The sequence below is a fragment of the Nerophis ophidion genome, linkage group LG22 (genome assembly GCF_033978795.1).
Source record: "Nerophis ophidion isolate RoL-2023_Sa linkage group LG22, RoL_Noph_v1.0, whole genome shotgun sequence".
Taxonomy (NCBI): Eukaryota; Metazoa; Chordata; class Actinopteri; order Syngnathiformes; family Syngnathidae; genus Nerophis; species Nerophis ophidion.
The window spans coordinates 3538650-3565930 of record NC_084632.1 but is presented as its reverse complement, the minus strand read 5'-3'; the positions used below and the strand labels follow the sequence as shown (position 1 = coordinate 3565930).

Genomic DNA, 27281 nt, shown 5'->3' with positions numbered 1-27281 from the left:
TTACATTCATTATTGGTTTCAGAGTCGTTTAGTCTGGGGGTGGGCAGTCCTTTTGCAATTGCTTCGTTGTGGTTTGAAATGATTTGTTGTATGTTATTCATACAGCTGTAGCTCAATTTAATGTTGTTCTTGTTGAATATTTTTCTTAGGGTGTTGCCTTTGGGGAAGTGTTTGTCGATCAGAGTGAGGAACTTGCGGCCGATGTTGGTTGAGATGTTTTTGCTGAATGGGGGGTTGTACCAGATGATGTTGTTTCGTTTTCTGCTCTTTTTTGGTTGGTTTCCTGGAGTGGGTTCATAGGTGAGGGTGAAGTTGTATCCGCTTTCATCAAGTGCTTTCTGGTACGGGGGGGGTTGCTTGGTCGAATTCAGCTTTGCTAGATGACAGCATCGATAGCCTTTTATTAATTCCGGTAGGTATTCTTTTCGTGGTGGTGGGTGGGTGGTTGCTGTCATGGTGCACGTATTGGAGTGTTGTGTTGGGTTTCGTGAATGGTTGGTAGCTGTTATTTCTCAGGTTGAAAGTGACGTCGAGGAAGTTGACTGTTTGCTTGTTGGCTTCAATCGTGATCCGTAGACCCAGGACACGTTGGGAAGACTATGTCTCCCGGCTGGCCTGGGAACGCCTCGGGATCCCCCGGGAAGAGCTGGACGAAGTGGCTGGGGAAAGGGAAGTCTGGGTTTCCCTGCTTAGGCTGTTGCCCCCGCGACCCGACCTCGGATAAGCGGAAGAAGATGGATGGATGGGAAAAAGGAAATTAAGACAAAAGGAACAAAGAAAACAGCCCGCATGGCAGCTTTGTGTCAACATTGCCACTTTTTCTCATTAGATTGCACCTCATTCCACTTTTTTAAATTTTTGCAATACTATCAATTTTGCAATTCTAGCAGAATGTGTGGCGGGCCGCTAAACGATTAGCTGCGGGCCGCACTTTGGACACCCCTGACTTAGAAGGAACATTGGTCGCAAGTAAATGTGCACATTCGGCAAGTTTTGTCGACGTGAGTCCAGCCAGTAGAACTTCCATCTTTGGAAGTGACTTTGAGGTGTAAAGTTTGTGTCTGTTCAGAGAAGGGAGCGCTTGACCCTGATTCATCCCGACAACCTCGCTAATGTACACTCTGTGCTGCGTGTGTGTATGTATATATATATATATATATATATATATATATAAATATATATATATATATATATTTATATTCACGTCCCCGCCATCACGCTCCATCTGTTGTTCCTGACCTCTCCCTGGCTGCGGCGCCGGCAGCCAGCGCAGGAGGTGAAGAGGCATGCACGCATCGTTATTATCCCCCCCCCCCACCCCCCGCTCTCTGATGTAGCGGCTGGAAAAATGTTTTCTTCCGCATCAGCACTTTTTCGAATCATATACACCATCACGCTGCCAGCTGGCATTTACTGCACACAAAGCAGGTACACATACACACGTACTGATTGTATACGTTTTGAACGCCACATCTTATATAACAATGCGACTAATGGATTTTTCTTCGGTCATACCGTATTTCCTTGAATGGCCGCCGGGTATATAAGTATGCACCTGCCTAGAATTACTGCCGGGTCAAACTCGTTTCGCAAATTAATCAGCGCATGCTTAGCATTACCGCCGGCTCAGGATTAACGCCGCGTTAAACTCGTTTCGCTAAATTATTAGCACATGCCTAAAATTTCCACCGGGTCAAACTCGTCACGTCACGAGTGACACTTCACCTGTCATCATTCTCAAAATGGAGGAGGCTGATTTCAATCATTTGAAATCAGATAAAGGGAAGAAGATTAAGTGTGAGGCTTGCATAGCGGCATAGCTCGGTTGGTAGAGCGGCCGTGCCAGCAACTTGAGGGTTGCAGGTTCGATTCCCGCTTCCGCCATCCTAGTCACTGCCGTTGTGTCCTTGGGCAAGACACTTTACCCACCTGCTCCCAGTGCCACCCACACTGGTTTAAATGTAACTTAGATATTGGGTTTCACTATGTAAAGCGCTTTGAGTCACTTGAGAAAAGCGCTATATAAATATAATTCACTAATTCACATTCACGCTTGTGAGGCATCGTGATGCCGGATTGGTTCTTCCAGGGATGCGTCGAAGCGATGAACACGACAAGGTAAGATAGAAATGGATTTATTAAAGTAATAAAAGGCTTGGAACAAAAACACAGGAGTTAAGGAATAAGGCAAACAAAATACGCTCGCGTGAAAGCTAGGATAAACCACTAGGAAAATAAAACTGGCACGTGGGCACAAAAGAGAGAACACAAAACAACTAGCGTGAAAGCTAGGAATAAAATAAACGTAGCGTGAGAGCTAGCGATAGAGAGCATGAAGAAACAAGACATCACTGTTGCACGAGGGCAAATTAGGATCCGAGAGTGAACAAAGAACAGAGGAAGGCTTATATAGTGAAGGTGATCATTACAACAGGTGTGCGTGGACCGGGAGTAGCAGCTGAAACTAGTAGGTAACCATGGCGATGGACTAAACGGGAAATAAACGGGTCAGAACGGAGAATGAAAACACAGATGGAAAAATAAACAACAACATGTGGAGATCCGAGTAACGGATCGTAACATTAAGAGCTATTCAGTAGGATTTAAGGTCCAAGCTATTGAATATGCTAAAAAGAACAGTAAGTTTTATTGTTTTATTAATATACCGTAGCTGCGTGTGTCAAATATGAGTCATTAAATGACTCCCGCCTCCTGGTGGTAGAGGGCGCTAGTGATCTTTCTTGCGACTACTCGGCTGCAGAAGAAGTGACAAGCAGCGATCGTTTATTTTCTCCTCTCGCTTGCACTTTTAACATGGAAGATTACAGTGGTCTAGTGGTTAGAGTGTCCGCCCTGAGATCGGTAGGTTGTGAGTTCAAACCCCGGCCGAGTCACACCAAAGACTATAAAAAAAAATGGGACCCGTTGCATCCCTGCTCGACACTCAGCATCAAGGGTTGGAATTGGGGGTTAAATCACCATAAATTATTCCCAGGCGCGGCACCGCTGCTGCTCACTGCTCTTCTCACCTCCCAGGGTGATGGGTCGAATGCAGAGGACACATTTCACCACACCTAGTGTGACAATCATTGCTACTTTAACTTTTAACTTTACATATTTAAAATAAAACAGTTTCCTAAACTGGACTTTCAAAGTCCTTTTGTTTGTACCCTTTTGTCTTAGTATTTAATGAAATCATGTTTACCTCCCAAATGCCTGCCTCCTTCTCTGCATCTTGGGGTTCGACACTAAATACCCCTGACAGCGTTTATATTTACATCTAACACAATTTCCCAACTGATATGGAAACGGGGTTTGTAGTCGGTGTGTCCAAGTGTGTGCTGCATACATGTCACATCTCATATTACACACCATCATTGACTCCCAGCCTGCTGAGAGTTGTAAATGTTGTGTTGATGTGATTGCAGCTTTTCCTGCTGATGTGTTTGGTGTCAGTGGGACGTTTTACTGCCTTCCATCATCTTCATGGGGCCTCTAATGAAGGCACAATACTGCATGTGAGGGACAATTACAGTCTGACGCGTGAAAATGCTGAGTGTGTGTGTGTGTGTGTGTGTGTGTGTGTTATATATCAGTGTCACAAATTGAAGGATGCTGGCAACAAAGAGGAGTAATGAGGACAAACAGCAATGATGTGTCGCTGCCGCCATTGTTCACTGGAGCATGTCTGAGTTTGTCTCCTCCACACGGCATAATTTTAAAGTAGAGTACAGTAGAGTGGGGTAAACGGGACAACTTTTTGATGTTTAATTGTGTTTTATTGTATCATTAAACCATGGCTGTCCGTGGGGGGTCACATTAGGATGAGCTGACTGCATGCAAAGTGGTGTATATATATATATATATATATATATATATATATAATGTATATGTATGTATATATATGTATGTATATATTTGTATATATATGTATATATATGTATATATATGTATATATATCCATCCATCCATTTTCTACCGCTTATTCCCTTTTAGGGGTCGCGGGGGGCGCTGGCGCCTATCTCAGCTACAATCGGGCGGAAGGCGGGGTACACCCTGGACAAGTCGCCATCTCATCGCAGGGCCAACACAGATAGACAGACAACATTCACACTCACATTCACACACTAGGGACCATTTAGTGTTGCCAATCAACCTATCCCCAGGTGCATGTCTTTGGAGGTGGGAGGAAGCCGGAGTACCCGGAGGGAACCCACGCATTCACGGGGAGAACATGCAAACTCCACACAGAAAGATCCCGAGCCTGGATTTGAACCCAGGACTGCAGGAACTTCGGATTGTGAGGCAGACGCACTAACCCCTCTGCCACCGTGAAGCCCATATATACATATATATATATGTATATATATATGTATATATATGTATATATATATGTATATATATATGTATATATGTATATATATATATATATATATATATATATATATATATATATATTAGGGGTGGGCAAATTAATGCGTTAATTACGAGTTAACTCATCAATCTATTAACGCCGACAATTATTTTATCGCACATTTGCGTATGTTGTTTACATGCTTTTATTTTGTTAACGCCTTTTCTTAACAAGATGGCGTCGCCCGGCGTGGAGGGGCTCTTGGTAAAGATGGAACATTTGGCAAAAATACCGGACAATTCTGCAAATGTCATGGCTGGCTTACAGCGTGGTCACTCTGGGATCACTTACGACCGCCAGACAATTCTGGATGTGGATAGATCGGGCCGTTTTGGACTGAATGAGGCGTGCTTGCTAGAGCGGCTAGCTAGCATGGGAATACTTTGCCGGCTACATCCAGCGGCCTGTGAAGCAGCGGAGTATATGTGTTGTCTGTCTATTTATGAATAATGCAGACCAGGAGTGTTGGCTGACTTCTTAACGTTTGCTTTCAGAGCGTGCATATCACAACATACAAGATGTCGTCATGGCGACACAACCTATACCGGGCTACCGCGCATGCTCCTCACTCCTGTTGCATGCTGTGTAGTGTAGTTCTTTTTTTCCCTGGCTCATAACATCACAATATAGTACCATGTATATGATGCCTTCAGTTTATCAAAGCACCAAGCAAACAATCGGAAAATTCCCATCATATCAATTCCTAGATATGGTCATAATTATTTTAAGTGCACTACGCAGAATAAACACAACATTATTAATATTGCTACTACGGATAATTTGATCAAAAATTCCTTAAAACAGCCCACTACCTATAATATAGGTTTTTTAAACATAAAATCCCTTTTTTTCCTGCTGTTACCTCAGAAATTGCCTGTTCAGATGTTATGATTGTGGCTCAGAGATTTGTATGTAGATTATATTTATTTTCCATAACAAACAGGATAACTTAAATACCCTGGCAGTGGCAATAAGCTTAAATGTTTGTATTTACATTTTTGGAGTTGATTTTCATCAAATATGCTATTTAACTGCTACTGTTTAACAAGGACTGATTTAAATTGTGTTTGCACAACAAATGTTTTGGCGCTTTTGTTCATGTGGGAGAATATTCCAATAAAGGTGCACTACACACTACTTTTGAATTCATTATTGGGCTTTGTGTATACAATGCAGTTAATCGCGATTAATCAGAGAAAAAGTCATGGATTATTTAGCCCCTTGGCTTCTAAAATTTATTGTTCATCCTCTTTGTGTTCGGGCTGAAAATTATAAAGTCATGGATTATTTAGCACTTGACTTCTAAAACTTATTGTTCATCCTCTTTGTGTTCAGGCTCAAAATTATAAGGTCATGGATTATTTAGCCCCTTGGCTTTTAAAACTTATTGTTCATCCTCTTTGTGTTCAGGCTCAAAATTATAAGGTCACGGATTATTTAGCCCCTTGGTTTCTAAAACTTATTGTTCATCCTCTTTGTGTTCGGGCTCAAAATTATAAGGTCATGGATTATTTAGCCCCTTGGCCTCTAAAATGTATTGTTCATCCTCTTTGTGTTCGGACTCAAAATTATAAAGTCATGGATTATTTAAGCACTTGGCTTCTAAAACTTATTGTTCATCCTCTTTGTGTTCGGGCTCAAAATTATAAGGTCATGGATTATTTAGCCCCTTGGCTTCTAAAACTTATTGTTCATCCTCTTTGTGTTCAGGCTCAAAATTATAAGGTCATGGATTATTTAGCCCCTTGGCTTCTAAAACTTATTGTTCATCCTCTTTGTGTTCGGGCTCAAAATTATAAAGCCAATGTTTCCAAAGTAGTTGTTGTCTCTCACAAAGTCTGCTTGATTGGCATTGTTGTCGATGGGGAAGGGGTCTGTGGTTCCTCCTCGACAAAATGCGATTGATACTATTTTGGTCATATCTTTTTATTGGTTTACTTTATAAGTCTTTAGGTCTATCAAATCAGATTTATATGAAAATAACTTCAATATGGAGGCAAGTTGTTTTTGCACTCCACTGCAACTTGAAGTTGTTGACAGACAAATGAAGGTCGAGGTGTTTTTGGTCCCCAGGTGACTCTCTTTTGTGCGTGGAGCCAAACTGAGCTGATTTCTATATGCGCTCGTCGCTCCCCTCTAATCGCTTCTTTCAATCCTTTGATCTCATTTCATCCCCCACTAAAGCGCAACTCAGGTCGTTGGACTAATTAGAGACTTCTGAGATTGTTGCACTAAATTGTGCCTCCGGGGCGTTGTGATTATATTGGCTTCCAACTATTGGGTACTATTTGGACCAATACGGTACCAATCCCCGGTACCTGGTAACCGGGGATTGGTATCAATGGTTACTAATGTTATCATTTTTTGGTACTTTTGTGTTAATAAATGCACACATTTTCTGACCATAAGCCGCTGCATTTTTCACCTACGCTTTTCACCCTGCGGCTTATAAAACGGCGCAACAAATTTATGGATTTGTCAAACAAAATTTTGTGTTCAACAAATACTTTTAGACCAGTTCGCTCGAAGCAGGTGCTGCGGCTTGAAAGTGTACTCCCTGGTTTGTGCCTCGGTCCACTTACGCCCGTAGCATTTCTGCTCGAAGGGAGTCTTCGCTCATCACTCCGAGCAACGTTTGTGAGTTTTACAATATAACTAAAACAATTCTTACTTACTAAAAGGTCCCATGTGCGACGTCTGTCGGATTGTTTTTGCACATATTTGTTTGTGCTATTGTAATGTAATCAATTCTCGCCCGGAAAAGGGTGGAGTGCCATCTCCGGGTTGGGGAGGAGACCCTGCCCCAAGTGGAGGAGTTCAAGTACCTAAGAGTCTTGTTCACGAGTGAGGGAAGAGTGGATCGTGAGATCGACAGGCGGATCGGTGCGGCGTCTTCAGTAATGCGGACGTTGTGCCGATCCGTTGTGGTGAAGTAGGAGCTGAGCCGGAAGGCAAAGCTCTCAATTTACCGGTCGATCTACGTTCCCATCCTCACCTATGGTCATGAGCTTTGGGTCATGACCGAAAGGATAAGATCACGGGTACAAGCGGCCCAATTGAGTTTGGGTCTCTCCCTTAGAGATAGGGTGAGAAGCTCTGCCATCCGGGAGGAACTCAAAGTAAAGCCGCTGCTCCTCCACATCGAGAGGAGCCAGATGAGGTGGTTCGGGCATCTGGTCAGGATGCCACCCGAACGCCTCCCTAGGGAGGTGTTTAGGGCACGTCCAGCCGGTAGGAGGCCACGGGGAAGACCCAGGACACGTTGGGAAGACTGGAAGAGCTAGACGAAGTGGCTGGGGAGAGGGAAGTCTGGGTTTCCCTGCTTAGGCTGTTGCCCCCGCAACCCGACCTCGGATAAGCGGAAAAAGATGGATGGATAATGTAATCAAGCTAACGTCCTTAGCATTCACTAATATGCAAATTAATTCATAATGGCTTCTTATAGTATTGTTTCAGTATTAATGTGATGACTGTAGGAGGGTTTTCACGGATTCATCAAAACGTAAAGACGCTATTGTCGTTAGCAGTAGGTAGCATGCTAACATATTTACGAGTGTCTGTGATAGTATTATTAACTGACATTCTTTTTGTAGTGCTTCACTTGCACAAATTCCTCAGAAAATTCACCAAAACGTCACCGTGGAGTTTTGAGTGTTTAGCTGATTGGAGAGCATGACTTCTGTTTTGTTCGACCAGCCGTTTTACTGCCTTGTTACAGACACCAATCAATTAAAGGTGTGTAAATAAACATTTACAGAATATTTCTGTGCCAATAACTAAGTTTATATCTGCGGTGCGACTAATATATGGAAAAATATATATTCTTTAAGGATGGAGTGGGTGTGGCTTAGTATGGTTTGTTGCAGTTTCTCGTCTGTACGTCCATCGTTTTCCACTTCTTCTCGGCGCTGTCCTTCGCACTCACTTTCTTGGAAAACAAAGTAAGTAAGAGGGGTTTGAGTGTAATCACCTTTTAAAAAAAAACCTTGAGATGGGTGACTCGAGGGACTAGTCCATTTTTATTTCCACAATATCAAGATGGAGGACAGGCCGGCTTTGAAGTGTTGCGTCATAACAGAGGTGGCAGTGACTCGTAAATCCCCAGCAGGTATTTGATGACCTGCTAATTAAAAGTCACAGCTTAAGGAGGATGTCACGCTCATAAAAACTCATCAGCTTTCTCACTCTGTGAGGGTTTTTTTTTGTGTTTTTTTTTTTTCCATCCTCCCTTCCTCCGGCGTGTTGCGTTCAAGTGAAAGGCTGCAGCCGTAAATTGCCCGCACGGCACTTATCTGCAGGTGACCAGCGTGTTTGCCCGTCTTTCTCTCCACATCCACAAAAGGATGGTTTCAAAGGCGCCATGTTTGATTTTTATTTCATGATTTTTTTTTTTTTTTTGCGCCGCCAGCATTTCATACCATCCCAAAGGAAGGTGAGATATGTGTTTACTCAGCGGTCACATGGGCAGGGAGGAGGGGGCGTGGCCTTTGGTGGCCCCCGCAAGCTGTTCTCCTCTTTGGGGAGGAATTTAAACTTCACCACTGGATTTACTCATTTTACACTTGATTCTCTGCTGTTAACTCAGACTACATGCTATTAACCCAGACTACGCGCTATTAACCCAGACTACGTGCTATTACCCCAGACTACGTGCTATTACCCAGTCTATGCGCTATTAACCCAGACTACATGCTATTACCCAGACTACAAGCTATTAACCCAGACTGCGCGCTGTTAACTCAGACTACGTGCTGTTAACTCAGACTACACGCTGTTACTTCAGACTAAGCGCTATTAACCCAGACTATGTGCTATTACCCAGACTATGCGCTATTAACCCAGACTACGCGCTATTAACTCAGATTACGTGATATTGACCCAGACGACGTGCTATTAACTCAGACGACGCGCTATTAACCCAGACTACATATTATTAACCCAGACCACAAGCTATTTACCCAGACCACATGCTACTAACCCAAACTACGTGATATTAACCCAGACTAAGTGCTATTAACACAGACTACGTGCTATTAACACAGACTACGTGCTATTAACACAGACTACGTGCTATTATCTCAGGTTACGTGCTATCAACCCAGACGATGTGCTATTAACACAGACTACGTGCTATTAACACAGACTACGTGCTATTAACACACACTATGTGCTATTAACTCAGATTACGTGCTATTAACCCAGACGATGTGCTATTAAACCAGATTACGTGCTATTAACACAGACTACGTGCTATTAACACATACTATGTGTTATTAACTCAGACGACGCGCTATTAACCCAGACTACATATTATTAACCCAGACCACAAGCTATTTACCCAGACCACATACTACTAACCCAAATTACGTGATATTAACCCAGACTACGTGCTATTAACACAGACTAAGTGCTATATCTCAGATTACGTGCTATCAACCCAGACGATGTGCTATTAACCCAGACTACATGCTATTAACCCAGACCACATGCTATTACCCCGACCACATGCTACTAACACAAACTACGGGATATTAACCCAGACTAAGTGCTACTAACACAGACTACGTGCTATTAACACAGACTATGTGCTATTAACTCAGATTACGTGCTATTAACCCAGACGATGTGCTATTAACCCAGACTACATATTATTAACCCAGACCACAAGCTATTTACCCAGACCACATACTACTAACCCAAATTACGTGATATTAACCCAGACTACGTGCTATTAACACAGACTATGTGCTATTAACACAGACTAAGTGCTATATCTCAGATTACGTGCTATCAACCCAGACGATGTGCTATTAACCCAGACTACAGGCTATTAACCCAGACCACATGCTATTACCCCGACCACATGCTACTAACACAAACTACGGGATATTAACCCAGACTAAGTGCTACTAACACAGACTACGTGCTATTAACACAAACTATGTGCTATTAACTCAGATTACGTGCTATTAACCCAGACGATGTGCTATTAACCCAGGCAACATGCTAATAACCCAGATGACGCGCTATTAACCCAGACAATGTGCTATTAACCCAGACTAAATGCTATTAACCCAGACCACATGCTACTAACCCAGACTACGTGTTATTAACCCAGACTACGTGATATTAACCCAAACTATGTGCTATTAACACAGACTACGTGATATTAACCCAAACTACGTGCTATTAACACAGACTATGGGCTATTAACCCAGACTACGTGTTTATAACCCGGACTACGTGCTATCAACACAGACGTTGTGCTATTAACCCAGACTACATGGTATTAGCACGGACTATGTGAAATTAACCCAGACGACGTAACCCTGGAGCTATTATTCAGAAGTGGTTGTCACACTTTAGTCAGCAAGCACCGCCCCAGACAACCCTTTTTTCTTTCTATATATTTATATAGCGCTTTTCTCAAGTGACTCAAAGCGCTTTACATAGTGAAACCCAATATCTAAGTTACATTTAAAGCAGTGTGGGTGGCACTGGGAGCAGGTGGGTAAAGTGTCTTGCCCAAGGACACAACGGCAGTGACTAGGATGGCACAAGCGGGAATCGAACCTGCAACCCTCAAGTTGCTGGCACGGCCACTCTACCAACCGAGCTATACCACCTTCAAATACAGCAGCAGAGTAGGCGAATCCAACCAGAATTGCACATTCTATAGTCATGAATATATTTTTTAACTAAACTAATAATTATGCAAATAAAGTTCTACAATTTTAGTCGTAATTCTTTCGCTGAAGAAACATTAGACTTCCTCTTTGTTTGATATTGCCATTACTGCCCCAAGTGGTGGAAAAGTGTATTGCAAGTGAGTACGGCTGCGGCCCATGCAGACCACAGCTGACCAACATTCATATGACTATGGTTAAGACACACGGAGTTAAAATACGTACGACCACAGAACAAACTCAAGTTGCTTGGGAAATGAAAAAGTATTATCTTTCAAAAAGCACATTTTTCTGCCATGAGGCTTGTGCTGCGGACTGCAGTTCATTAAGCAGAACATAATGAAGTGCAGAATCCCCCAGCACGCTCTAATTGTCCCCCATTACATTGGAAGTGGAAATAATGACTTTGACATTTTCCTATGAGTTTTTACTCCAGCGGCTCGTCCCCGTAGCGCTTCATGATTTGGATAGATGGCGAGGACACGCCCCTTGTGAGGGCAGCTGAGCAAACGCACGTACGGACAGACACCGGAGAAAAATTAAAGTGTGTGTGCCAAATTATAATGCAGCAAACAACAGATGTTTGCTAGCGAGGACATCACTGTCGCCCATTTAATCAGTTAGCATCAAAAATTATTCAAAACAATAACATCAATCAGCATTCTGGTCAATGACCTTTTATATAGCACTGAAGGCAAACCAAGTGCAGTGTTTATTTATATGACCCAATGCAAACAACCTTCCCTAGTCAAGGTGCAAGAAAAAAACATATATTATTCAAAACAATCACATCAATCAGCACTCTGGTCAATGACCTTTTGTTAGGCACTGAAGGCAAACCAAGTGCAGTTTTTATTTTTATTACCCAATGCAAACAACCTTCCCTAGTCAAGGTGCAAGAAAAAAACATATATTATTCAAAACAATAGCATCAATCAGAATTCTGGTCAATGACCTTTTATTTAGCACTGAAGGCAAACCAAGTGCAGTTTTTATTTATATTACCCAATGCAAACAACCTTCCCTAGTCAAGGTGCAAGAAAAAAACATATATTATTCAAAACAATAGCATCAATCAGCATTCTGGTCAATGACCTTTTATTTAGCACTGAAGGCAATCCAAGTGCAGTGTTTATTTATATGACCCAAGGCAAACAACCTTCCCTAGTCAAGGTGCAAGAAAAAAACATCCATCCATTTCCTACCGCTTATTCCCTTTCGGGGTCGCGGGGGGCGCTGGCGCCTATCTCAGCTACAATCGGGCGGAGGGCAGGGTACACCCTGGACAAGTCGCCACCTCATCGCAGGGCCAACACAGATAGACAACATTCACACTCACATTCACACACTAGGGCCAAAAAAACATATATTATTCAAAACAATCACATCAATCAGCATTCTGGTCAATGACCTTTTATTTAGCACTGAAGGCAAACCAAGTGCAGTTTTTATTTATATTACCCAATGCAAACAACCTTCCCTAGTCAAGGTGCAAGAAAAAAACATATATTATTCAAAACAATAGCATCAATCAGCATTCTGGTCAATGACCTTTTATTTAGCACTGAAGGCAATCCAAGTGCAGTGTTTATTTATATGACCCAAGGCAAACAACCTTCCCTAGTCAAGGTGCAAGAAAAAAACATCCATCCATTTCCTACCGCTTATTCCCTTTCGGGGTCGCGGGGGGCGCTGGCGCCTATCTCAGCTACAATCGGGCGGAGGGCAGGGTACACCCTGGACAAGTCGCCACCTCATCGCAGGGCCAACACAGATAGACAACATTCACACTCACATTCACACACTAGGGCCAAAAAAACATATATTATTCAAAACAATCACATCAATCAGCATTCTGGTCAATGACCTTTTATTTAGCACTGTAGGCGATCCAAGTGCAGTGTTTATTTATATGACCCAATGCAAACAACCTTCCCTAGTCAAGGTGCAAGAAAAAAACATATATTATTCAAAACAATAGCATCAATCAGCATTCTGGTCCATCCATCCATCCATTTTCTACCGCTTATTCCCTTTCGGGGTCGCGGGGGGCGCTGGCGCCTATCTCAGCTTTAATCGGGCGGATGGCGGGGTACACCCTGGACAAATCGCCACCTCATGGCAGGGCCAACACAGATAGACAGACAACATTCAGACACTAGGGCCAATTTAGTGTTGCCAATCAACCTATCCCCAGGTGCATGTCTTTGGAGGTGGGAGGGGCCTATCCCCAGGTGCATGTCTTTGGAGGTGGGAGGAAGCCGGAGTACCCGGAGGGAACCCACGCATTCACGGGGAGAACATGCAAACTCCACACAGAAAGAACCCGAGCCTGGATTTGAACCCAGGACTGCAGGACCTTCGTATTGTGAGGCAGACGCACTAAACCCTCTGCCACCGTGAAGCCCCAATGACCTTTTATTTAGCACTGGAGGCGAAACAAGTGCAGTGTTTATTTATATGACCCAATGCAAACAACCTTCCCTAGTCAAGGTGCAAGAAAAAAACATATATTATTCAAAACAATCACATCAATCAGCATTCTGGTCAATGACCTTTTATTTAGCACTGTAGGTGATCCAAGTGCAGTGTTTATTTATATGACCCAATGCAAACAACCTTCCCTAGTCATGGTGCAATAAGAAAACATCTAACCAACACAAAATCTTTAGCAGACGTGGTGAATAAACTTTGTGGATATTAAAAAAAATGTCCATTCCGCCCCAAAAAAAAAAAATCACAATTGCACCCATTTGCTACAAAGCATGATGGGTCATTAACCCGCGGCTCCGGAGCTGCATGACCACTCTGATGTGGTTCAGCCACATACTTGCCGACCGACTGGACTTCTCCGGTAGGTTTCCAGATTTCAGCGTCTCTACCAGAAATCTCCCGGGTTGACATTTTTCGATTTTTCACCCAGACATCAACTTTGAGGACGTGCAGTGATGACAACGCCTCTAACACCTTTTCTACATGTCATCGCGCCAGGATTTTCACCATGTTTGTTACGTCTGTTTGGCATCGTGGTGCCGGGTTTGATTCCCTCGTGGATCCGTCAACAAGTGAACACAGCAAAGGTAAGATATGAACAATATATTTAACAAAAAGGGTCTATGAAACAAAAGACTGGTGCTAATAAAAAGGCAAACCAAAGACGCTAGCGTAGAAGCTAGGATATACAACAATGAGAACTAAACTGGCACGTAGGCACACAAAAAGAGTAAAACAAAAACATACAGCATGAGAGCTGGAAGGAACAAATGGCTTAGCGTGAAAAGCTAGCGATACGTGACAGAGTGCAGGCGTAACTCGTTGCGTGAAAGCAAATTCTGGGACTCTACTGTTACGTCTGTTCGGCATCGTGGTGCCGGGTTCGATTCCCCCGAGGATGCGTCGAAATAGAACACAGCAAAGGTAAAGTTTAACTATTTATTTGAATAACAAAAGGTGCTGCAAAACAAAAATACTGGAGCTGAGAAAAGGCAAACAAAAGACGCTAGCATGAGAGCTAGGATAAACAAATAGTAAACTCAACTGGCACATGGGAACACAAAGGGGAAAACAAAACATTTAGCATGAGAGCTAGGATAAACAAATAGTAAACCCAACTGGCACATGGGAACAGAACGGGGAAAACGAAACACTTAGCATGAGAGCTAAGAATAAATAAAATTGCCTAGCGTGAGAGCTTGCGAGAATACTACAGGGATTGCATGTAAGCAAAAGTGCAAAGCAGACGTTACGTTGCGTGAAAACAAACTAGAGTCCCAGGCAGAAGAATGAAAAGAGGAAGGCTTATAAAGGGAAGGTGATTAACAGAGAACAGGTGTGCAGGAACCGGGAGTAACAGCTGAAACTGATAAGTAACCATGGTGATGGACTAAACGGGAAATAAACGGATCAAACGGAGAATGAGAACAAACATGGAAAAATAAACAATAGTATGTGAAGATCCGAGTCATGGACGCAACAATGTTATCTGCGTGCAATCTCAATCTGAACACATACGCAACTGCAGGGCATACTTGTTCAACAGCCATGCAGGTCACACTGAGGGTTGTGGTATAAACAACTTTAACACTCTTACTAATATGCGCCACACTGTGAACCCACACCAAACGAGAATGACAAACACATTTCGGGAGAACATCACTATAACACAACAGAACACATACCCAGAATCCCATGTATCCTTAACTATTCCGGGCTACATTATACACATATATACACACACACATATAAATAGATGTGTGTATATATATATATATATGTATATGTATCTATGTATGTATATAGTTAGTTTACATGCAGCCAGATGGTGGACTAGAAGATAATACTAGACCTTACAACCTGAACCACAGTCACTGTGGATGATGACTCTCATTAAACTTTAACATGGGATCACACAGCATGTAAAAAGCATGTCCGTTTCAACTTAAACACACACACACACACACACACACAGAGTCATGAATATGGATAGAGTATCCTGTGGCTGAGAGGAAGTGTTGTGTTCAGTAGAAGAAGCAGAACAACGCTGAGGCCCCGCCCACTTGTGTGACTCCTCCCACACATCTTCTGGCTAATGACTTTCCTCCTTAATGAGCTCCTGACTTGGCAGGAAGGATTTCTGCTTTTTTTGCACAATTTGCAGCGTCTAATCATCTTTTTCATTAATATACTTTTTTAACTCGGATTGCAGGATTAAATAGTTGACGCAGCACTCCCTTAAACTGGTGATAGTCCTCCAAATGTTTCAGAGTATAAGCCACACCCACTACATTTTACAGAGAAAACTATATTTTCCATATATCAGTCGCACTGGACTATAAGTCGCAGATATATACTTTGTGAACTATTTATGTATTCATCATCTGATGTTAGCATTTTTCCATCTTCTGATGTTATCATGTTTTTATCTTCTGATGTTAGCATGTTTTCATCTTCTGATGTTAGCATGTTTTTATCTTCTGATGTTAGCATGTTTTTATCTTCTGATGTTAGCATGTTTTCATCTTCTGATGTTAGCATGTTTTCATCTTCTGATGTTTTCATCTTCTGATGTTAGCATGTGTTTAATCTTCTGATGTTAGCATGTTTTCATCTTCTGATGTTAGCATGTTTTCATCTTCTGATGTTAGCATGTTTTCATCTTCTGATGTTAGCATGTTTTCATCTTCTGATGTTAGCATGTTTTCATCTTCTGATGTTTTCATCTTCTGATGTTAGCATGTTTTCATCATCTGATGTTAGCATGTTTTTATCTTCTGATGTTAGCATGTTTTCATCTTCTGATGTTAGCATGTTTTCATCTTCTGATGTTAGCATGTTTTCATCTTCTGATGTTAGCATGTTTTCATCTTCTGATGTTTTCATCTTCTGATGTTAGCATGTTTTTAATCTTCTGATGTAAGCATGTTTTCATCATCTGATGTTAGCATGTTTTTATCTTCTGATGTTAGCATGTTTTCATCTTCTGATGTTAGCATGTTTTCATCTTCTGATGTTAGCATGTTTTCATCTTCTGATGTTTTCATCATCTGATGTTAGCATGTTTTTATCTTCTGATGTTAGCTTGTATTCATCTTCTGATGTTAGCTTGTATTCATCTTCTGATGTTAGCATGTTTTCATTTTCTGATGTTAGCATGTTTTCATCATTTGATGGCGCTAACTGCATTAGCGACATGCTATTGACACGTGGAAGCAAAGTGCTAACACGCTGCTCTTCTCCACAGCCTCTCTCCTCCTCTCCAAGCCTCTCGGGACGTCAGCACTATTAGGTAACAAATGATAACCTTGGTTGAGTTTTTTTTTTTTTTTTTTTTTTGCTCCAATTGCAAGTTAGTGTCCAGGAGCACACAGTCAGTGATGCTTGTCTTTGACTCTGTGGATCCTTTTGAGCCTACTTTCAGTCCTTTTTTGTTTATGTCGTACCAGAATTATACCGCATTTTACAAACTATAAGCCACTACTTTTTTTTTCCTACGCTTTAAACTGTGCAGCTTATAAAACGGTGTGACTCATTTATGGACGTTTTCTTTCATAAAGTTTTGTATTCAACCCCGACAGTGAAAAGATGTGTTATTGTTTTTTTCCGTCATCAGTTTATGTAAACGCTACACTTCAAGTGCATAGCAGGTAAATAAATACAAGGTTTTTTTGTTGGGGTTTTTTTGTACTGTTTTGCTACAATTTTTTCATAAAGTTGTGGACTATTTTCAGTCTTACTTATATTATTTCTGATTATTTTGTACAAAGTTGCTGCTTTCATTAATTGCACACATGAGGTGCAATCACATTAATTAGATGACATGTTCCATTCTACTGTTTTGCTGCATTTTGTATAAAGTTGTGGACTATCATCAGTCCTATTTATATTATTTCTGATTATTTTGTAATAAGTTGGTGCTTTCATTAATGGCACACATGAGGTGCAATCACATTAATTAGATGACATGTTCCATTCTACTGTTTTGCTGCATTTTTTTATAAAATTTGTGGACTATCTACAGTCTTATCTATTATATTTCTGATTATTTAGTACAAGGTTGCTGCTTTCAATAATTGCACAAATGAGGTGCAATCAATCACATGAATTAGATGACATGTTCCATTCTACCGTTTTGCTGCAATTTGTATAAAGTTGTGGACTTTTTTCAGTCTTATTTATAATTTTTCTGATAATTTTGTACAAAGTTGCTGCTTTCATTAATGGCACACATGAGGTGCAATCACATTAATTAGATGACATGTTCCATTCTACTGTTTTGCTGCATTTTTTTATAAAATTTGTGGACTATCTACAGTCTTATCTATATTATTTATGATTATTTTGTACAAGGTTGCTGCTTTCAATAATTGCACACATGAGGTGCAATCAATCACATGAATTAGATGACATGTTCCATTCTACTGTTTTGCTGCAATTTGTATAACTATTTTCAGTCTTATTTATAATTTTTCAGATTATTTTGTACAAAGTCGCTGCTTTCATTAATGGCACACATGAGGTGCAATCACATTAATTAGATGACATGTTCCATTCTGCTGTTTTGCTGCATTTTTTTATAAAATTTGTGGACTATCTACAGTCTTATGTATATTATTTCTGATTATTTTGTACAGGGTTGCTGCTTTCAATAATTGCACAAATGAGGTGCAATCAATCACATTAATTAGATGACATTTTCCATTCTACTGTTTTGCTGCAATTTGTATAAAGTTGTGGACTATTTTCAGTCTTATTTATAATTTTTCAGATTATTTTGTACAAAGTCGCTGCTTTCATTAATTGCACACATGAGGTGCAATCACATGAATTAGATGACATGTTCCATTCTACTGTTTTGCTGCATTTTTTTTTTTACAAAATTTTTGGACTATTTTTAATCTTATTTACATTATTTCTGATTATTTTGTACAAAGTTGCTGCTTTCATTAATGGCACACATGAGGTGCAATCACATGAATTAGATGATATGTCCTATTCTACTGTTTTGCTGCATTTTTTTATAGAGTTGTGGACTATTTTCAGTCTTATTTATATTATTTCTGATTATTTTGTACAAAGTCGCTGCTTTCTATAATGGCACACATGAGGTGCAATCACATGAATTAGATGACATGTTCCATTATACTGTTTCGCTGCATTTTTTTTTATAAAATTGTGGACTATTTTTAATCTTATTTACATTATTTCTGATTATTTTGTACAAAGTCGCTGCTTTCATTAATTGCACAAATGAGGTGCAATCACATGAATTAGATGACATGTTCCATTATACTGTTTTGCTGCATTTTTTTTTATAAAATTGTGGACTATTTTTAATCTTATTTGCATTATTTCTGATTATTTTGTACTAAGTTGCTTTCATTAATGGCACACATGAGGTGCAATCACATGAATTAGATGACATGTTCCATTCTACTGTTTTGCTGCAACTTTTATGAGGTTGTGGACTATTTGGACTATTTCTGTTTACTTTGAACATAGTAGCTGCCAAAAATAGTTCCTGGCAAAGGTGTAACGGGACTTTCTTTCTAGTCTGCTGGTTTGCGGCAATTTCTATGACTTTGTGGACTATTTTCAATGGTAGTTGGAGCACATTTCATGTGCCAGGATGAGTCGATGAAAATAGGCGTCACATGTCGACCGGCGGGCCGTGGCTTAGATTATTTTCAGTCTTTGCAGCGTAGTGACTTGTCATGAAAATGATGATGATGATGATGAAAGAGCATCATCTCATGGCCGTGTTTGACAGGAGTGGACTTCAAGGAGAAAATGTCTTTCATCATTTGGATGCCCACCTGAAATCCTCTCCAATATCTTTTTGTGTTGCTTCAGTCTCAAGAGTGCTGTGATACTAAAATAGCCTGCCAGCTATTTTTGGTGATGGAGCTGAACAGGAGAAAAGTCTCTGTCAGCGTAGCTTGATACAGGGGCCATTTTTTATGACTTTCTTCAAAATAATATTGCAAAACAAAAAAAAAAAAAAAAAGTGGAATAAAAGAGTAAAAAGGTGAAATATAACGAGTAAAAGTTGACCCTAATAATACAAAGTTGTTGTTTTTTTGAATGACATTTCTCCAAAGAATTATAATGAATCAAAATGTTTTTTTTTTTAAATAAATTATTGACCTAATTAAGGCTCCAATTACTTCACATTAAATATTACACTTTGGAATATATTTTGGGAAAAATATTGCATATCTTGTATTTTTGCCATTTTCTTTGACAAAAAGGGCAAAAAATATGAAAAAAATATTAAAAACCTATTGCAGTATAGACCTGAAGTTGATCTAAAAATTTTATATGTATTTTTATAGTGTTTCACCTGATTTTCACAGTTGTTGCTCAAAAAATAATAATGAATCAAAATCAATGTTGTTATGAATTATTGACATATTTAAGGCTCCAATTACTTCACATTAAATATTACACTTTCTAACATATTTTGGGAAAAATATTGCATATTTTGTATTTTTGCCATTTTTTTTGACAAAAAGGGCAAAAAATATGAAAAAAATATTAAAAACCTATTGCAGTATAGACCTGAAGTTGATCTAAAAATCGAATATGTATTTTTATAGTGTTTATTGTTTTAACACTTTTATGAGTGAGGCCCTTTTGGACACTTGACACCTGATTTTCCGTTTTTTTATTACTGTTATTGCTAAAAATGTTTTATTATGAATCAAAATCAATGTTGTTATGAATTATTGACATATTTAAGGCTCCAATTACTTCACATGAAATATTACACTTGCTAATATATTTTGGGAAAAATATTGCATATTTTGTATTTTTGCCATTTTCTTTGAAAAAAAGGGCAAAAAATATGAAAAAAATATGAAAACCCTATTCCCATATAGACCTGAAGTTGATCTAAAAATCGAATATGTATTTTTATAGTGTTTATTGTTTTAACACTTTTATGAGTGAGGCCCTTTTGGACACTTGACACCTGATTATCCGTTTTTTGTTTGTTTGTTTTTCCACAGTTATTGCTCAAAAAATAATAATGAATCAAAATCAATGTTGTTATGAATTATTGACATATTTAAGGCTCCAATTACTTCACATTAAATATTACACTTTGTAATATATTTTGGGGAAAATTTTGCATATTTTGTGTTTTTGCCATTTTCTTTGAAAAAAAGGGCAAAAAATATGAACTAAATTTTAAAAACCTATTGCCGTATGGACCTGAAGTTGATCTAAAAATTGAATATGTATTTCTATAGTGGTTATTGTTTTAACACTTTTATGAGTGAGGCCCTTTTGGTCACTTGACACCTGATTTTCCGTTTTTTTATTACTGTTATTGCTAAAAAAAATTTATTATGAATCAAAATCAATGTTGTTATGAATTATTGACATATTTAAGGCTCCAATTACTTCACATTAAATATTACACTTTGGAATATATTTTGGGGAAAATATTGCATATTTTGTGTTTTTGCCATTTTCTTTGACAAAAAGGGCAAAAAATATGACAAAAATATGAAAAACTTATTGCCGTATAGACCTGAAGTTGATCTAAAAATCGAATATGTATTTGTATAGTTTATTGTTTTAACTCTTTTATGAGTGAGGCCCTTTTGGACACTTGACACCTGATTTCCCGTTTTTTTGTTTGTTTGTTTTTTCACAGTTATTGCTCAAAAAATAATAATGAATCAAAATCAATGTTGTTATGAATTATTGACATATTTAAGGCTCCAATGACTTCACATTAAATATTACACTTTGTAATATATTTTGGGAAAAATATTGCATATTTTGTATTTTTGCCATTTTCTTTTAAAAAAAAGGGCAAAAAATATGAAAAAAATATTAAAAACCTATTGCCGTATAGACCTGAAGTTGATCTAAAAATCGAATAAGTATTTTTATAATGTTTATTGTTTTACACTTTTATGAGTGAGGCCCTTTTGGACACTTGACACCTAATTATCCGTTTTTTGTTTGTTTGTTTTTCCACAGTTATTGCTCAAAAAATAATAATGAATCAAAATCAATGTTGTTATGTATTATTGACATATTTAAGGCTCCAATTACTTCACATTAAATATTACACTTTGTAATATATTTTGGGGAACATATTGCATACTTTGTGTTTTTGCCATTTTCTTTGACAAAAAGGGCAAAAAACATGAAAAAAAACACAAAAAAAACCTATTGCCGTATAGACCTGAAGTTGATCTAAAAATGAAATATATATTTTTTATAGTGTTTATTGTTTTAAAACTTTTATGAATGAGGCCCTTTTGGACACTTCACCTGATTTTCCGTTTAGGTTTTTTTTCTGTTATTGCTCAAAAAATAATAATGAATCAAAATCAATGTCGTTATGAATTATTGACCTATTTAGGGTCCAATTACTTAACATCAAATATTACACTTTGGAATATATTTTGGGAAAAATATTGCTTATTTTGTGTTTTTGCCATAAAAAAAAAAAACAGTTTTCTTCGACAAAAAGGGAAAGAAACATGAAAAAATATTAAAAACGTATTGACGAATATACTTGGAGTTGATCTAAAAATTAAATATATATTTTTATAGTGTTTATTGTTTTAACACTTTTATGAATGAGGCCTTTTTGGACACTCGACACCTGATTTTCCGTTTTTTTATTACTGTTATTGCTAAAAAAAATTATAATGAATCAAAATCAATGTTTTTATGAATTATTGACATATTTAAGGCTCCAATTACGTCTCATCAAATATTACACTTTAGAATATATTTTGGGAAAAATATTGTATATTTTGTGTTTTTGCCGTTTTCTTTGACAAAAAGGGTAAAAAAACATGAAAAAAATATTAAAAACTTATTGATGCATAGACTTGAAGTTGATCTAAAAATGTAATAAATATTTTTATAGTGTTTATTGTTTTAACACTTTTATGAATGAGGCCATTTTGGACACTTGACACCTGATTTTCCGTTTATGTTTTTTTTTCTGTTATTGCTCAAAAAATAATAATGAATCAAAATCAGTGTTGTTATGAATTATTGACATATTTAAGGCTCCAATTACTTCATATCAAATATTACACTTTGGAATATATTTTGGGATAAATATTGCATATTTTGTGTTTTTGCCATAAAAAAAATATTCTCTTTTCTTTGACATAAAGGGCAAAAAACATGAAAAAAATATTAAAAACTTATTGATGTATAGACTTGAAGTTGATATAAAAATGAAATATATATTTTTATAGTGTTTATTGTTTTAACACTTTTATAAATGAGGCCTTTTTGGACACTCGACACCTGATTTTATGTTGTTGTTTTTTCACAGTTATTGCTCAAAGAAAAATAATGAATCAAAATCAATGTTGTTATGAATTATTGACATATTTAAGGCTCCAATTATTCTCATCAAATATTACACTTTGGAATATTTTTGGGGGAAGATATTGCATATTTTGTGTTTTTGCCATGAGAAAAAAATCCGTTTTCCTTGACAAAAATGGCAAAAAACATTTTAAAAAATATTAAAAACGTATTGACGAATATACTTGAAGTTGATCTAAAAATGAAATATATATTTTTATAGTGTTTATTGTTTTAACACTTTTATGAATGAGGCCTGATTTTCCGGTTTTTTTTTATTGTTAGTGCTAAAAAAAAATAATTAATCAAAATCAATGTTGTTATGAATTATTGACATATTTAAGGCTCCAATGACTTCACATCAAATATTACACTTTGGAATATTTTTGGGGGAAAATATTGCATATTTTGTGTTTTTGCCATAAGAAAAAAATCCGTTTTCTTTGACAAAAATGGCAAAAAAATAAAAAATATTAAAAATGTATTGACGACTATACTTGAAATTGATCAAAAAATGTAATATGTATTTTTTATAGTGTTTATTGTTTTAACACTTTTATGAATGAGGCCCTTTTGGACACTTGACACCTGATTTTCCGTTTTTTTTTACTGTTATTGCTCAAAAAAAAAAAAAGAATCAAAATCAATGTTGTTATGAATTATTGACATATTTAAGGCTCCAATTACTTCATATCAAATATCACACTTTTGAATAATTTGGGGGGAAAATATTGCATATTTTGTGTTTTTGCCATAAAAAAAAAATCTGTTTTCTTTGACAAAAATGGCAAAAAACAAAAAAATATTAAAAACCTATTGACGTATAGACCTAAAGTTGATCTAAAAAATGTTAATATGTAGTTTTATAGTGTTTATTGTTTTAATACTTTTATGAATGAGGCCCTTTTGGACACTTGACACCTGATTTTCTGTTTTTTTTTTACTGTTAGTGCTCCAAAAAAAAATAATGAATCAAAATCAATGTTGTTATGAATTATTGACATATTTAAGGCTCCAATTACTTCATATCAAATACTACACTTTGTAATATTTTGGGGGGAAAATATTGCATATTTTGTGTTTTTGCCATAAGAAAAAAATCTGTTTTCTTTGACAAAAATTACAAAAAACTAAAAAATATTAAAAACCTATTGACGTCTAGACCTAAAGTTGATCTAAAAAATGTTAAGTATTTTTATAGTGTTTATTGTTTTAACACTTTTATGAATGAGGCCTTTTTGGACACCTGATTTTCCATTTTTTGTTTGTTTGTTTTTTCACAGTTATTGCACAAAAAATAATAATGAATCAAAATCGTTTTTTTTTTTTTTAAAGTCATTGCTAAAAAAAAAAATTATGAAAATAATCACTATTGTTATGAATTATTGATCTATTTAAGGCTCCAATGACTTCACATCAAATATTACACTTTGGAATATATTTTTCACGCCTATGGATCATGTTTTGTTTTGGTGATGTTATGTTTTGTTTTTTGGACACTCAGTTCCGCTTTTGCACTTCCTTGTTTTTCTCATTTCCATGCCAACTCATTTAATTATCACCTGGCCCTCATGTCACGCACCTGTCCTCAGCCCTCACACCTGTTTGTAATGATCATAGTTATTATTTAAGCCACAGTTCCCCAGCTAGTCAGGCTAGCAACTTCTGTCAAGACTTGGACTATGACTTGGAGATAGTTTGTTTTTCCAACGCTAAGGGAAATTTGCACGAGCCAGACGTGAACGTGAGTACATTTTTATTAAATAATCTAGTAAACTAGAAAAAAGGCAAACATGAGGGCCAGGTGATAATTAAATGAGTTGCCATGGAAATGAGAAAAACAAGGAAGTGCAAAAGCGGAACTGAGTGTCCAAAAAACAAAATATAACACGACCAAAACATAACATGATCCATAGGCGTGACAATAGTTTGGGGAAAATATTGCATATTTTGTGTTTTTGCCATAAAATTTTTTTCTGTTTTCTTTAACAAAAAGGGCAAAAAACATTTTTAAAAATTTTAAAAACTTATTGACGAATATACTTTAAGTTGATCTAAAAATTTAATATATATTATTACAGTATTTATTGTTTTAACACTTTTATGAATGAGGCCCTTTTGGACACCAGATACCTCATTTTTTTGGTTTTGTTTTTGTTTTTTTACTGTTATTGCTAAAAAAAAAAATAATGAATCAAAATCAGTGTTGTTATGAATTATTGACATATTTAAGGCTCCAATTACTTCACATCAAATATTACACTTTGAAATATGTTTTGTTAAAAATATTGCATATTTTGTGTTTTTGCCATAAAAAAAAATCTGTTTTCTTTAACAAAAATGGCAAAAAACATTTAAAAAAATATTAAAAACTTATTGACGAATATACTTGAAGTTGATCTAAAAATGAAATATATATTTTTATAGTGTTTATTGTTTTAACACTTTTATGAATGAGGCCCTTTTGGACACCTGACACCTGATTTTCCGTTTTTTGTTTTTTTACTGTTATTGCTCAAAAAATAATAATGAATCAAAATCAATGTTATAAATTTTTGACTTTTTGACAAAAAAGGCCTAAAATAAACATTTAAATAAAAAAAAACTTCAAATCGACAGATCTGAAGTTGAAATACAGATTCAAGCCTTAAAAGTGAAAAAAAGAAATTGTGACTTATTTTTGCCACTTTTGAGCGTGGCCCTCATGGATACACCTTGTTTCTTTTTCAATCTGTCATTCCTCAATTTCTGCGATTTAGTAGATTATTTCTAGTCTTATTTGGAGCCAGTTTGATTTATTTTTGTACAAAGTTATTTTTTTCCATAATGACTTAGCGAGAGAGGCAATCTCATTACTTACTTTACATGATAGGTTAGATGTTGCTGCTTTACTGCAACTTCTGTGATTTAGTGGATTATTTCTACTCTTATTTGGAGCCAGATTGATTATTTTTGTACAAAGTTGTTTATTTACATAATGACTTAGCGAGAGGGGCAATCTTTTTACTTTACATGATATTAGGTTATATGTTGCTGCTTTACTGCAACTTCTGTGACTCAGTGGATTATTTCTAGTCTTATTTGGAGTCAGTTTGATTCTTTTGTACAAAGTTGCTGCTTTCAATAATGACTTAGCGAGAGGGGCAATCTTTTTACTTACTTTACATGATATTAGGTTATATGTTGCTGCTTTACTGCAACTTCTGTGACTCAGTGGATTATTTCTAGTCTTATTTGGAGTCAGTTTGATTCTTTTGTACAAAGTTGCTGCTTTCAATAATGACTTAGCGAGAGGGGCAATCTTTTTACTTACTTTACATGATATGTTATATGTTGCTGCTTTACTGCAACTTCTGTGACTCAGTGGATTATTTCTAGTCTTATTTGGAGCCAGTTTGATTATTTTTGTACAAAGTTGTTTTTTTTCCATAATGACTTAGCGAGAGGGGCAACCTTTTTACTTGCTTTACATAATAGGTTATATGTTGCTGTTTTACTGCAACTTCTGTGACTCAGTGGATTATTTCTAGTCTTAATTGGAGTCAGTTTGATTCTTTTGTAAAAAGTTGTTTATTTCCATAATGACTTAGCGAGAGGGGCAATCTCATTACTTATTTTACATGATAAGTTATATTTTGCTGTTTTACTGCAACTTCTGACTTAGTGGATTATTTCTAGTCTTATTTGGAGCCAATTTGATTATTTTTGTACAAAGTTGTTTTTTTCCATAATGACTTAGCTAGAGGGGCAATCTTTTTACTTACTTTACATGATATTAGGTTATATGTTGCTGCTTTACTGCAACTTCTGTGACTCAGTGGATTATTTCAAGTCTTATTTGGAGCCAGTTTGATTATTTTTGTACAAAAATTTTTTTTTCCATAATGACTTAGCGAGAGGGGCAATCCTTTTACTTACTTTACATGATATTAGGTTATATGTTGCTGCTTCACTGCAACTTCTGTGACTCAGTGGATTATTTCTAGTCTTAATTGGAGTCAGTTTGATTCTTTTGTACAAAGTTGCTGCTTTCAAGAATGACTTAGCGAGAGGGGCAATCTCATTACTTACTTTACATGATAAGTTATATTTTGCTGTTTTACTGCAACGTCTGTGACTTTGTGGATTATTTCTAGTTTTATTTGGAGTCTCTTTAGCTGGTCGGGGACGCGTTTCCAGTTTATTTGGGTAAGCACTCCATTTATGTTGAAATAGCTTGTATCCAAGTTCCATTATTTTGTATCTGTTACTACTATATATATATATATATATATATATATATATATATATATATATATATATATACTTGCAGTGTGTACAATACCAGTGGT

The 27281-nt window shown here is 37.2% G+C and overlaps 1 protein-coding gene and 1 long non-coding RNA gene across 6 annotated transcripts in view; one reads left to right on the top strand and one right to left on the bottom strand.

Annotated features, from left to right (window-relative positions):
* LOC133540436 (uncharacterized) overlaps nucleotides 1-17266 on the top strand; it is a 107474-nt gene extending 90208 nt beyond the window's left edge. For all 3 annotated transcript variants that reach the window (XR_009803631.1, XR_009803633.1, XR_009803632.1), the window contains 2 exons: nucleotides 14092-14180; nucleotides 16841-17266. This is a non-coding gene — a long non-coding RNA (uncharacterized LOC133540436). The remainder of the gene's footprint in view (nucleotides 1-14091; nucleotides 14181-16840) is intronic.
* The window catches only part of pex5la (peroxisomal biogenesis factor 5-like a), a 160231-nt gene that overhangs the window by 106192 nt on the left and 26758 nt on the right, over nucleotides 1-27281 (bottom strand). The gene's annotated exons all lie outside the window — the stretch shown is intronic.